Source organism: Melospiza georgiana, chromosome 12 (genome assembly GCF_028018845.1).
Source record: "Melospiza georgiana isolate bMelGeo1 chromosome 12, bMelGeo1.pri, whole genome shotgun sequence".
Taxonomy (NCBI): Eukaryota; Metazoa; Chordata; class Aves; order Passeriformes; family Passerellidae; genus Melospiza; species Melospiza georgiana.
This window is the reverse complement of record NC_080441.1, coordinates 14,951,367-14,965,582: the sequence shown is the minus strand read 5'-3', so window position 1 is coordinate 14,965,582 and position 14,216 is coordinate 14,951,367. Positions and strand designations below refer to the sequence as shown.

Sequence of the window (14,216 nt, the reverse complement as noted above, 5' to 3'; positions counted from 1 at the left end):
AAAATTTTTAAGGTCCCTGCCAACCCAAACCATGCTGTGACTCTGTGGTTCTGAGGGTTTCTACTTTTAGGTATTTATTTATTTTAACAGCAGGCAGGAACTTGAATTATGAAGTAGCAAGCTGGATTTTGAGAGGCATGGGAAGACATTTGCACTTTGGGCCTTTGTGGGTTCTGGACCCACTGAATTTTTCATGTAGCACATCCCTCAGCTCAAAGAGTCCAGGATGTCTCTGCAGGGAGCAGGATTTGTTGTTTAAAGGGGTGGATATGAGGCACTGTAAAGAAGTTGGGTTGTCCCATGCTCATTGCATGGTGAGGCTCATTTGGAGGTGAAATCTGTCTGCTCAGGCAGAGACTGCACTGATGCCCTGCTGCTGCCTCAGGAATTCACAGACTCTTACAACCCTTAAGGCTGGGAAGGACCTCCAAGGTTCATCAAGTCCCACTGTTGGTGTAGCACACCCATGTCCACCACTAAACCCTGTCTTCATCCACGTATTTTGTAACATTCCAGAGATGGTGATTGCATCCCTTGAGGAGATTGCCTTGAAGATGGAAGTCCTGTATGCACAGAGGATGTAGTGCTGACAGGATTTTCCTTCCTGTTTGGTTCCTGTGTTTTGACCCTGACTCATGTAGAGGTGAGCAGGTATTTAATGTCTTTCTCTGCCTCTGGCCTCCTTCTCTGGCTGGTATGGGGAGAGCTGGAATGTGCCTTTTATCTTTGAGTTGTGAGCCTAAAGTGCCCTCTGCTCTCTCTGGAAACAATGGAATAGGATGAGCCATCACTTCCACCTCTGGTTTGGTGACACCTGGAGTAAAGTGCTCTCTGATCATCACTGTCTTGCAGAAGGACAGTGAGATCAGGCAGTGCTGACACACTGGGATGGGCTTTTCAAATGGAATGATGACTAGTAACCGTGGGCTATGCAGGTTTCTATTGAATTTATTAAATTTCTTAAGGTATGAATCCTCTAGGCAAGAATATGCATTACCACAGCAAATTATCCAAATGTACAAGAGTTATTGAAGAGTTGAATGCATCTGAGTTTTGAAGTGCCAAATATCCTGGGAACAGACAATTCTGATTATGTCCTTTATTGTGTTAGAGCCATTTTATGGGTAATATGTCTGAATACATCTGGAAATGTCAAACCTATACATTAGCAAGAGATTTGTCTTGATGGTCCCCACCACTGAACAGTGCACTGCACAAAAACTGGGTTGGGAAGTGTGAAGGGCTGGGAATTAAAATGAGAGCTCATTTGAAGGCACAAAACTACTTTGCATCCATTATATTGCATATAATATTCTGCTGAAATATAATATCATAACTCTGCTGAAAACTGCTCCAAACCAAATCTGTGTGGCTGGGGGTGACTGTTGTGATCCCACTCTTTTCTGGCGGATGTTCTAGAAATGTTCCTGTTAGTCTGAGGGACTGGCAAAGTGAGTAATGTGGTCTGTTGAAATTCCCCTCTGCACTGCCTTTAAATTCCAGCTACAGCTCTCATGGTTCCTGTCTTATTCTGGTGCATCAGAATGCCACAGAAAACAAAGCAAATGCTTCTATCTCAGTGCAGATACCTTGACAAGTGGATGTAACAGATAGTTGCTCTTTATTTCTTATTTGAATAGAAGTGGTCACTCCAAATAGTGGCACAAATGAAAAGTAAAATATGATCACTTGTTTTTATTAGATTTTTATTTTGGTGGGTGTTCAATATTTTGTAATTCTTTGGTACTCTTTTTTTGGTTTTGGATTTTTGTCTTTTTGCTGTTTTTCTTTGCTTTAGTTTAATTTCAATACAACTATGCCTGAAGGAAAAATTAACCAGCTGGACTGCCAGCAGCTCCCTGCACCAGCAGTGAGATGGCATTGTGAGGGGGAAGCTGCTCATTGCCTGTGGGTGAGATCTGAGGAGTTTCCTGCTCTGTGGGAGTGCCCCACCACAAAAATTACCCTTCTGCAAGGACTGCTGTATGTGTGCCTGTCTGTGAATCATGGCAGCAGAAATACTGAGCAAACACCTGTGGGAACAACACAACTCCTGTGTCTGTGCTGTTGGGGAACAGGCAGCCAGGAGAAAAGCTGAATGGCCTCTCCCAGAGATGCAGGGTGGCTGAGGTGATTGGAGAGGGAGGCTGTAACCTCAGGTGAGGTCTGTTCCCTGTGCAGGGCAGCTCTGGGCACTCCTGGGGTGTTAGGGAACTTTGCAGCACACAGCTTCTGTGATATTGTAAATTAATCTGACCTTAGTAATTATGTGAATAGCTCCTCATGAGCCAGAGCTCTGCCCCCAAATCATAGAACAGCTTCCCACAGGTGTGGGTGTGCAGAAAGGATAATGGCAAGAAGGAGGCTCAGGAAAACATCTCAGCAGAGCTGACAAAAGGTGTGCTGTGGATTTGCTGTCTCCTCTGTTATGGTGGAGAACTTTGTGGAAAGAGGAGTTATGTCTTAGGCCATCACATAAATGGCACTGCAAATCTTGCCCTACTACGCTATGCTGTAGCATCAAAGGCTTTTATTGAAGTCATTTGCCATATGGGGCCCATATTTTTCCAGCATTCTAATTAGATAAACTAAGAAAATAAGTGTAAATACTTTACTGAGTGAGACTAATACAGATAGAAGCAGCTACTTTTGCTGTAAATGAATGGCAGATCAAATCATCAAATTCAGCTGAGCTTGATTTCTTCTGTCTACCAGCACATATTTCCTTTACTTCTCATTTGTATAATGCAGCCAAATGCTAAAATGTGCACCATACACAATCTAAATAAGAAACAGGCACCTGAGAAATTATTTAGAGGGTGGTCAGCAATGAATGGCTTTACCGACTTGCTTTTTAGGGCTTGAGTAATTTAGCATCTTTTGATAACATAACTCTGGTTCCTGGGTACAGGAAAACCCAAGAAGAAGCCAGAAATTCAATTGTGGGTTTCATCTGAGGTTCTGAGGCTTAACTGGTTCCAGTAACAGGAAAAAGATACAAATTGCAGAATATTTGCATAATTCAAGTCCTGTTCTCATTGCTGTTAAAATATTTAATTTCCTGCATGTAAAGCTTGCCTCTGGATAATTTTTGTTTGTTTAAATATTTGTATTAAAAAAGGGGGGGGGTGCTTCTTGAAATGTATCTCTGATAGAAATAAATGCAGAAATTATGACAGGCAGCTCTGTGAAGGAAGGCTGTGCTGGTAGTGCCCTCAAGCACAGTCACAACTGCAGAGCAACCCTTTTGCAGTGTAAATGGTGAGCTACTTGCCCAGTGAATTTCCAAGTCACCTCCTGCACAGGTTGCAGAATTCCCTTTTACCCCAAGGTGAGGTGGATGGGGAGGATGCGAATCTGAATAAGTGATGGCACCTTTTTCTGGGGTCAGAAATGCCTGGCTTGAGGATCTGTGCCAGGGGGATAAAGCTTGCAGGAGAAGGAGCTTGTGATGAGTGAATTATAAACTGGGAACAAGGAGAATCATTGTGGTTTGTGTTTATGAAGTGCTCAGAGCTGCAGCCCTGGTGTGTGCTGGTGACTCGGGGGGGCTGTGGTAGTAGAGAAACACACTGAGAAACATGATGAATGTGGGAGTTCATGATTATGACTAATTATGGCAATATAACCACATTTCCTATGACACTTTAAATGTTCTTGGATGAGTGTTTGGTTATGTATTTTAGTTTCTCCTTGGTTAAAGGGAGTCCTTGAATAAGTAGCGATATTTAAAGCATAATTTACAAGAAGGAAAGAAACCACCATCACTCTAGGGACTTTTAGCCATTTAGCCCATTTATGATTCAATTGTGCAGCAAAATAAGTGCCCTAAGCTTAAAGATGCTGAAATGTGTGAGGAAGCTTTGCCACTCCAGCTTGTGGAGTGACAATGTACAGGGCTGTGATCTCTCACCTGCAGGACACCTGGGGCACACACAATTCCAGTGGAGTGGGAACAACTTTTCCCCTTCTGAGTGAAGCTGTTGTTGGTGTTGTAATCCTTGGTGGTTCTGTTTTTTCAGACTAATACTATTCAGTTGTTTATTGTCTTTTGGGGAACAGAAAAGTTATCTTCAGTTAGAAGCCTATTTCTGATTGAGCATCAGTCAGGACTGTTGCAGAATTCAGAAAATGGTGGAGTATATAGATGGTTTTTTCCTCTTATTCCTCTTCAAAGCCATTCTTTCCTGCTTATCTCCTTTCATTTAAACAGGCTGATGGCATGGGGGCAACACCCAGTCTTCTCTGAGTGACTGAGGGGCTCTGCTGAGCTCCTCTCATGGAACCTCCCATGGTTCCAGCTGCTACTGCGTCCAAAGTTTCCAGAGAGATACTGCATTTTTTCTGAATACTGACAAAATTATTTCATTTTTGCTTTTATCCCTTAATGGAAAAACATGAACTGCCTCAGTGAGACTTCAGTGCTTTTCATTTTAAAAACATTTTTTCAGTATGTTTCCTGTATGGGAATAAACAACACAAAAAAGCCATGGAAGTACCTCAGCAATTGCTCATGATGTGCAAATGTATTTGCATGCTCTTTTTTTAACCTTGTTTTTAAGCCTATTCTTAAAACATCTAATTTCCAACAGGAATGAAAGAAAAGTTTAAAAATATTGGAAGAGGAGGTAGAAATGCAGTTGCTTTTCTTTTTTGCCAAGGCAAGATTTCATTTCTCTGAAGACAGAGAGTAGGCGATGGTGAGGACAGCTGTGAATCATTCATCGTGTAGACCTTCGGTAGCTGGAGGAGATGCACATCTCAGCTCATGGCTGATCTTGTGCCCCAAATCTCCACATTCTGGAGCAGCCTGTACCTTGGGAATATGAACAAGGAGTAGGATCTTGAGGGAGAAAAACAGCAAAAAAAAAGCATCTACTTCAGGTTATCTCTGACTGACCTATGCTACCAAGCTCTCTGAGAGAAAGGTAGAATCTAGCAGATTTATTGTCTCAAAAAATGGAAAAATTAGGCCAAAAAATCCTTTTTTTTTTTATTTTTGAAAGAGTAATTATATGAGTAGGCAGAAACCTGGAGTGTCTGCCAGTTTGCACATAGCACAGAGAGTTTGGCATTTGCCAAGGGTTTTTTTTTGGCAGTTTTCTGACACTGGATGATTTGTATCTGAGTCTGATCTCCCTTAGTGTCTGAAATGGCAAAAATGCATCTGACTAATCCATGGCATTGGGATGACCTTCTTGTGCTCCTAAGGATACCAAGGAACAACTTCTTCCTGGCCTTGAGATCTGCCTGTTCTCCCCGTGCTGGGAGCCTCATTGTTTCACCATATTGTGGAGTTATTTCAGTGCCCACGGGAAGCATCAGAACTGTAAATTCTTCAGCTTGAAAGGTATCTTAGAAAATGCCACAAACCAAAAAACCAACCAACTCACGAGTGTAATGATGTGGGGTTTTTCCATCAGGACAGAAGAAATCAAAACTCTTCTCAGACTCTGAATCAGACTCTCTGACCCATTTCTTTTGCTAGTTGTGTTCACCCCTACCACTGTAATTATCACAACAGTATGGGTTTATCTCATACTATACTGCTTGTTTCATTTTATTAGGCAGGAGAGGTTAGTATTGGATTTGTGGGGTGCCCTGATGAAGGGAGGAATGATGAATCTGTCTCCATGTTCTCAGAAGGCTAATTTTTTATTTTAAGATACTATATTACATTAAATAATACAGAAAGGATACTTACACGATGCTAAAAAGATAATAATGAAAACTTGTGACTCTCTCCAGAGCCTTGACACAGCTTGGCACTGATTGGCCAATGAGTCAAAACAATTCGCAGAAAACCAATTAAACAATCTCCAAACACATTCCACATGGGCACAACACAGGAGAAGCAAATCAGATAATTATTGTTTCCCTTTTCTCTGAGGCTTCTCATCTTCCCAGGAGAAAAATCTTGGGTGAAGAGATTTATCAGAGAATGTGAATACCACAGGTTAGTCGTGTGCATCTTCCCAGGCAGAGGGATGGGAGCTGTGCATCATTTACTGCTCAGAAGAAGTTTCCTGCATGTGCCCAGGAAATGGAGCATGCTGCATCCCAGGAAATGTCCATGTGCATCCTCCAGCTCATCCTGTGGCCAGTTCTGAGTGTCCACACCCTGCTCTGCCTCTCCCTGTGCTCTCCAAAGGGCCCCTCTGTGTGCAGCTGCAGAGGTTTTGTGCTGCCTCCTCACTCACTGGGCTGCCACAATGTTTTGGATGGAGCTGTGCAGATCTGGGCATCCCCATGGATCACCCCAGGAACCACGGACTGTCATTTCTGAAATGGGATGGCAGCATCTCTGCCTAGATGGCTCCTGCAGCTGTGGGTGGCTGCTGAGGAAGGGAGCCTGGGGCACTCATTGGTGCAAGCTCTCAGCACCTCCAGAGCCCACAATCCCACTTTAAAGCCTGACCACCCTTGTGGGAAACCCACCAAAGGCAGCAACCAGTCAGTGGGGTGCGGCTGACAGTGGTTTTAATCCGGCACAGGGCTCCCATTGCTCACCCTTCACAGCCTGTCTGCAATGGCAGCAAGCTGCCAGCTCTGCTCCTGAGAAATTCCCAGGAAATATTTCCTCTTGGAGGCAAGAGGAGCCATGCAGGCTCACACGATCTGCAGCATATTTTGGGCAGACAGATAAAAATTCCCAAGGGGCTCATTCATCCAATGTTAACATTTTTCCTGAGGTTGGACTAACTGAAGTTACTGTGACCATAAAGCAGCAAAACATTGCAGTGCCCTAGAAATGTGACCCTGGACATGTATGAGATTGCTGTGTGTTTGGTTTCTTTTACATCTGAAAAGTCCTTTCTGTGCCAAATATGGGTGCTGCAGTGTTGAAATGAAGCTCAAATCTGGCTTGGTGACAGCTGTAGTTAGCTTTAAAGTTTAAACCATCTGTATTTTAAAAGAAAATTATTGCAGTTGTGTTTCTGTGTATGTGGTCAGAGGCAGATTCTGCTCAGGTGGTGTTGATGATGATGTGATTCCACTGGCAGGTACAGAGTTACTGTTGCTGTAAATTCAAATATTCCAATGAGAGCAGGGCTGGGCTCTGATTGTTCAAGTGAGTGCATGAAAACAAGTAAGTTTTGTGTGCCTGAAGTGGCAGGGAGTGATCTTTAATTAATTGAATGGCTGTCTCTTGTAGGCTGTGTCACCTACTATTGTAATGTGGGATAAAGCACAGCTGCAAAGGTGTGAAAAGCCATAAATCCAAATTTGTACCTGTGTGCTTACAGGCCATAGCAGGTAAGTTATAATATCAGATATCACTGAGTGGAATATCTGCAAGTCTATGAAGGGATTGCAGTCTTCACCAGGCAGCAGTGATATTATATGGAGGAGGATGTGCAGACAGGGAGATAAATATAATGTTAAAAGATACATAGCATGAACCAAACTCATAGCACTGCTTACAATTTGAATTTTTGTGCATAGTTACCATATGGATTAAACAGTCTTTCAAATAAGTGTATGATAGATACTTGATAAATCATGAAAAGGAGTGCATGGTATCATGTACAAACAGAACATTTAAATGTTATTGAGAGAAGGGCTTCTTTGGGTCACAATCTCAGTGGATTTGCCTTTTTGTCAATGGCAGCCCAGTGTGATGTTGCCCTAGCAGGGAAAGCTGAAATCTGCAATGAAGGCAGCTATATATGGTGATTCTGGAATTAGGATTTTATAGAATTTAGATGAGCCACTTAAAATGAAATACCAGCAGCCACTTTGCTTCCCATCAGGTGAAGGCGCTGCAGTCTGCTGCACATCACCTTTCCACAGACCTGGGTGGGAGAGGGAGGTGCCAGCAGCCTGCTGGGGCAGAAAATCCTGGGAGTGCTGGCTGGCACAAATCAGGGCTGCACTGGGGATACCCCATGGTTTTGTTGGTGTAGGTCATCACAAATTAATCAATTAGTATTTGCTCTTCCCTCCTTCCCCTTTTAAAGTCTGCCCTCATGCACAATTTAAGCAGTTATGGATGACTGGAGTGTGCTCTGTAAAGTATCTGAATTACTTCAGCATTCAGGTCTAGTTTCTTTTATCCTGCACAGATCTCCAATAGTTCCTCCCCGAATGTTGTTGGTAGCTTTTTCTCTCGAGCTGACACTGGAGAGAAAAAGCAGTTCCGGATCTCACTTGTAGCCCAACAGATTCTCGTCTGCTGTAACCACAAATGCAAATCAGATGGTTTGTCAGTAGCTCACTTGCCATTCTTAATGTCATTGTGCAGATGGCTTCAGGAAAAGGGGGTTTGTATACAAGCGGTGCCTACATCTTGATTAATTCTAGATGAGCTCAAACAAAAGCTGCTCACCCTTTGATAATGCCACATCTTTGAGCTCACTCAGCAGCACATGCATGGCTGGGGACCATGTGTGTGCCAGATCTGAGTGCAGCAAGGGGAGGAAATGTTTCCCTTCGTGGTGGGGAGCATTTCTGTGCCCTGTAGGACTGTGTTCAGTGCTGGGAGACAGTGCTGAATGATGAGGAAGATGGAGAGGATGTGGCACAACTTGTGTGGTGGGGCAGAAATCCCTGGGATACCTCCTCAGGAGTGGGAAAGGGCAAGACAAATCCTGATCCTGACCTTCACTTTGTGTCTCCCAACCACCCATGGGCTGATGTCCCACCCTGGCCTGAGCTCATCCCTGTTCCCTCAGAGCTGATAGATTTGAAGAAGGAAGAGATAAAAACACCCCACAGTTATTTGAAGAAAAAATGCCATTAAGAAGTTAGATTATGGCCAAGGCAATACTATACACTGCATCTGTTGCAAACCAGAGGAGGGGTTTGAATGCCAGAAGCAACCTGCAGTTATGTTTGAGACATTTCTGCAAAACCATAAGGAAAATATAAAGAGGTGAACTCAAAACAATGTCAACCATGTCTGTGAAAACAGTCTTAAAAAGTGAAAACAGTCAAAGGAAAACAAAAACAAGTCAAAGCTCTAACCAGTCTGGTATGTAGTGATTGACAAGAGCAGGACAGAAAAACCTACAAACACTTTTTATTTGGGAATGTGCTTCATGTGTCCTAGCTGTTGCAAAGAAGAATTATTACTGTTGTTTGACAGACTTGCCATCTAGCAAAATACTTCCCAGCATATGAATAATAACTTAGCAATGTTTGTGAATGAACAAATCAAGGTCGATGTGGTGGTAGTTTTCCAGTGAAAGTAAAAGGAATATTTCTGGAAAACCTCTTGAGTTGAAAAAAAGCATCCTTCTATGTTTTAATCTCTAAAGCAAGCTACCTTAGCAACCTGGTTCTCTCTTCCTAAACAGGAAAAATGAAAATAAAATTGTGATGGCTTAAAGGAGGAGGCAGGTTTTCTCTCAAGCAGAGGATATAAGAGGGAGGGCCATGGCTTTGTGTGCAGGACACCTGGCCAGTTTCACTTGTTTCTCTTCCAGGATTTCAATTTATCTGTTGGGATTGTGCTCATGCTTCTTATAGCACAAGTGCTCAGGTGCTAAATAATTTATGTAATTTGTATTTGTTGTTAGAACTGGAGATGAGAAAAGACCTTTTTGTCTTTCTCCTGCTGCATAAAAGGCAAATCTGTATGTCAGTGGGTTTTTTCCTTTTCTGGTTAGGGAGATGATTTAATCATTTCCACTGAGTGGCTTTTCCAGGAATGGGAAGAGATAAACCCCCGTAGCTTGCCTGACATTCATCCCTCTATTCTTCTTTGATTAATTTTCTCAATTTTTTCCATCTTTTATATATTCGAATTCCTTTCTGCAATCCCCTTAAAACATTTAGCATCCCCTGCATGACTGCTGTGTCCACACATGTGCTCTGCTCTCTTTGCACAGTAATCTCCACAGCCCTGTAATCTCTATGGATGCCTAAACTAAACAACTAATTGTGTTTATCTGCAAACTGCTCTGCTGACTTGGTCCACTGAAAAAGAGCATTAAGAGCAGGTGGTGAGCTGTGATTGCTGTTTCTGATTGGAGAAGAATTATGCGTGTCTTTATTTTTATTATCTCTTTCCTCTGTCTTCCCACCTGCTGTTGGCTCTGCTTTTAACCCCGCAGCAGGGCCTGCCTTTTTTCCTTTCCCTGCACTCAGACATGGAGTTAATGCTACAGGGAGGCCCTGGTTCCCAGCTGCTGTGCTAATAGCACAATTGACATTGAGGTACCAGGGCAAAACGTTTATTGGGAACTAGGGGAAAACATAATTGAATGAATTAATGATGGAGGGAAGGATTAAGATTATGCTCCTAGCTTCCAGACATGGCAGATATTTTTAAAGCAGTAATTTAAAAAGGAGAATGACAAAAATGCTAAACAACTGAGATGTTTGAAGGGCTTGGGGGCTGTCTCAAGACTGGGTATGCTCGTTCCCTGCAGGGAAACTCAGTTTATTTTGGCTGGATTTCTAATCTTGGGTGCTCCAGTGATGCCTTGTGAAGGCTGACCTAGAACAGGGACTAGAGGGAGTTAAAGAATAAAGCAGGGATTTGTTCAAAGGCCTCAATGGATACACCTGGGGCAGCACAAGAGCCCAGACAGGGCTGCACCCAAGATGAACCAAAATGGTCACAAAATGGACAGCTGGCCACGAGGTGTCTCACTTTTATCAGTTCTGGTCTATTTGCATATTGGAGTTCGTTGTCCAGTTACAGCTTCAGGTTATGAAGTTCCATCCTTATTTTTCTCTCTTCATTCCACTGTTATATATGCTCTTAGGCCTGAGAGTTGGATTGTTTGTCCTTGGTCCCCAGCCAGAGCAGGAATTGTTTTCTCTCCCCACTCTGTGCACAGAGCTCACCATCCCCTCATATGAAGCCCAGACCCACCCACTAAAGCAGCACAGAATCTGAGAAATATAAAAGCAAAACCCTGAGGCATCACCAGGACTTTAGCAGACAGTGCTCACTGGTTCAGAGATTCCCTGCTGGGTACTCTAAGCCCACAGCAGAGTGCAAGGCCGCTGTTCTCATGCTGCTGAGCTCTGGCTCAGAGGAACGTGCTGCACAGAGCTTTGACCTGGCTGTGTGTGCAGCTCAGGGAAATCACAGTTATCTGTGCACCACCTACAAAGAGCAAGTGGGAATCCTCCAGAGCTGTTCAAAGCCAGGAGCTCCTGATGTGAGCACAATGGCTAATTGTTATTACATTTCCTTTCCTATGGAAGTACTGCCTTGTGATCTGGCTCAGCTGGTGGGAGGAAGAGGTCAGGGCTCAATTTCTGTTGGGTTCCTTATGTGCAGAAAGCCCAAAATGTAAAACCTGTGAAGGGCTTTGTAGCATCTAGTGCTTTTGGACCTTGCTAATGCTCATGCCACTTTTCTAAAGAGTCTCACCTTGCTAAATCAACTCCTCTGAGTACATTACACTGTGCGACTGCTGGGTGTTCTTGCTAAGTCCCTGGTAAGCTATGAGCCACGAAACAAAATGACACTTAAGGGTTGAAATCTGTCTGACTTTCTTTAGGGTTGAATATATGACCTCATGCTGCAGTTTTAGCTAGACTTCGGTGACCAAAATTCAGGAAGGCCTGAACAGGCTGCCCTGATGTGCTCTTTGTGTCCAAGTGAGCTCATGATGGCTGTCTGGCATTGTTATCCTCAAGGTTTGTCTTTGCAAACAATCCCTGCCTCTGTTCACAGTCTGAATGCCAAGGACCTAATTCTGGGTTAGTTTCAAATTTTCTCTCTTGTCTGATTTGGATGTAAGTGGAACAGTTTGGTTTTGGACAATGAAGCCAAAAATACAGGTGACTTGACTTCATTTTCTCTGCATTCTTTTTCTGAAGTACATTTATATCTCCAGAAAGAGGGACACATTGCTTTAACAGCAATGCAGAATTTGGAATCATAGAATAGTTTAGGTTGAAAGGGACCTTTAAAGATCATCCTGTCCAACTGCCCTGCATGGGCCATCAGTCCTGTTACAGAACAGAACAAGCACAACAGAACAGATAGCAGGTACTTCAGAGCTGTTTCTTTACTCTTTTTTCACGTGAAAAAGGGGTAGTGAGGAGGATAATACTTTTTTAAAGTACAGAAAAGCATTCCTCTACTGTTTTAAGCTGAGTATTTAAACTATTCAGTGAGCCCTGGGGAGAGAAAGAGCTTTCCGTTTACAACCCCCTGCAGCCACCTTTGAGCTTTTTTCATGAACTCAGGCAGCTGACAAAAATGCTTCAATCCTTTCAAAGGCTGAGCCAGGATCCACTACATTTTGTTGCAGTCTCAGCTGATTTTTGGCTTTCTTTTTTTTTTTTTTTTAATAAAGACAAATCCATTCTAAATGAACATGCACTGTAGTAATGATGTTCTTTTGAAGAGGAAACAATCAGAAAATTGAAGATTAAAGTAATAAAAGAAAATAAAGTGTCCCTTACACACTTTGGAAATCAAATGAGATTAATTTTACTGGATTCAGTTTTAAAAGGCAGTGAAAGAATAGCTGCAGCAAGGCTGTGCCATGCATCAGGAGGAGAGGTGGTGATAAATCTGAGCTTCAGAAGGGATCTGCATGTGGAAAAGCATTGGCTAGAATGGACCAGATATTTTTTAAATAGCTGTTTGTGCCTTGTGCAGCCACGATGGGTAGTGATGCTGGGGGTTGTGACACTGCAGTGGGCCAAGAAATGTCAGCTGGAGTCTTTTGGGAACAACCCAGGTAAAGGTGAGCAGGGGCAGAAGGAGAAACTGACACTCTGTGGTCAAGTGTCTGGCAGGTAGATTGGGCACAGACTGGGAGATGAGATGCAGAACAGCTTCTTCAGGAGTTGGGAGAGGTCAAAATTCCTGGAGGTCCCACTGGACAAAATGACCAAGTAAAAAGTTCCTGAACACGTGCAGCTTTTGCTGCTGCTGCTATGGGTATGGTTTGGTTGGGTTTGGTTTGGGAGGCCAGGTCATGCCACTGCATGCACAGAGATGGGACTCAGAGAAATGGAGGGTCTCTTGTCTGAGGTGATTGTTTCAGTGGCTTTTCCCCACTTGCTGCCCTTGTTTCCCTCCTGTTTGCAGCTGGAGCATGCAGAGGAGGATGGGTGGGTGCAGAGGAGGATGGGTGGGTGCAGAGCAGGGGCTCTGTGAGCAGGGGCACTGCAGGTGCCCTGGGGACAGCCTGCGACCATCCCACAGAGCCCGAGGGGAAGCCAAGGGAACCTGCAGGAGGCACTCCCAGAATGCAGGAACAGCAGCAGTGGAGGGGTTTGCTGAGTCAGAGGATGATGTGTAACCCCAGTTTGGGACCAAGGGCTGGCATGAGTGCTCTGGGACAGAGGGCTGCACTCTTGGGGCATGGGGGCTGCTCAGATCTCTGCTCAGGCTGAGCCTGGCGCTGCTTGGTCTCAGGGACCTTTGCTTCAAGGGGAGCAGCAAGAACCTTCCTGCAGGGGAGGATGGAACAGACCTGAGATAATGGTCTCCTGCAGGGAAATCAGGGGCTGGCAGTCATTGGAGAGTCTTGTTCATGGTACAGAATCCTAAATGTTCTTGTCAGGTGATATCAGTGCTCCATCCTCCTTTAACTCCTGCTTCAGCCTTAACCTCTTGTGTTTGGCACAAAGTTCCTGTGGATTAGCTGATGTTTTATGTTTTAAATTGCTGGCTCTTCATCCCTGAGTCTGTTCTCTCATTTCACAGCACAACAGAAGGACAAGCCTAGACATTCATGGCTTAGTGTCTGTAGGTTCCTTGCTGCCTTTGTGTTTTTATCGCTATAATTTGTGACATAAAAGTGTCAAAAGTGAGATGAACAGCCTGTGCAGATGGGAACAAGCTGAGCGTGAAGCTGGGCTGAGCAGCAGAATGGAAACCCAGCCCCAGAGCTGCCCCAGGAAACCTTCCCAGACCTCCGCACTGATGTGAGCCTGGCCTAACCTCTGGTGTTTGCAATATTTTCTGTCTAGAATTGACATGAGCAGGGAAGACCAGGATTGAAACGCTTGTGGTATCACCCCTGTTTCTAGAAGGATTTTAAAGAAAAGGCCAGTGATGCTGGCTGTCCCATAAGCCTTTTATTAGTGACTCATTTAACACTGGGAATAAACAGGGAATTGAATCAAGCTGGGCCTGTCTTGGACTTTTCCCTTGAATCCTATTTTTATCTGCAGAAATGCAAATCAGAAGTACTTTGCTGAAACTAGGGAGGTACTTTATAATTTATTTGTCAAATTGGTGGGAAGTTTCTGAAACACACAGTTCCAGAAGTATCTGTTGCTGCTAAATA

The 14,216-nt window shown here is 43.8% G+C and overlaps 1 protein-coding gene across 4 annotated transcripts in view; it reads left to right on the top strand.

Annotated features, from left to right (window-relative positions):
- Positions 1-14,216, top strand: part of HTR2C (5-hydroxytryptamine receptor 2C) — a 217,144-nt gene that overhangs the window by 37,620 nt on the left and 165,308 nt on the right. The window contains exon 2 of one of the 4 annotated variants that reach the window (XM_058032783.1): positions 517-643. The exons of the other annotated variants lie outside the window; for them this stretch is intronic. The gene's annotated coding sequence lies outside the window, so the exon portion shown is untranslated. The remainder of the gene's footprint in view (positions 1-516; positions 644-14,216) is intronic. 4 annotated transcript variants of the gene reach the window in all.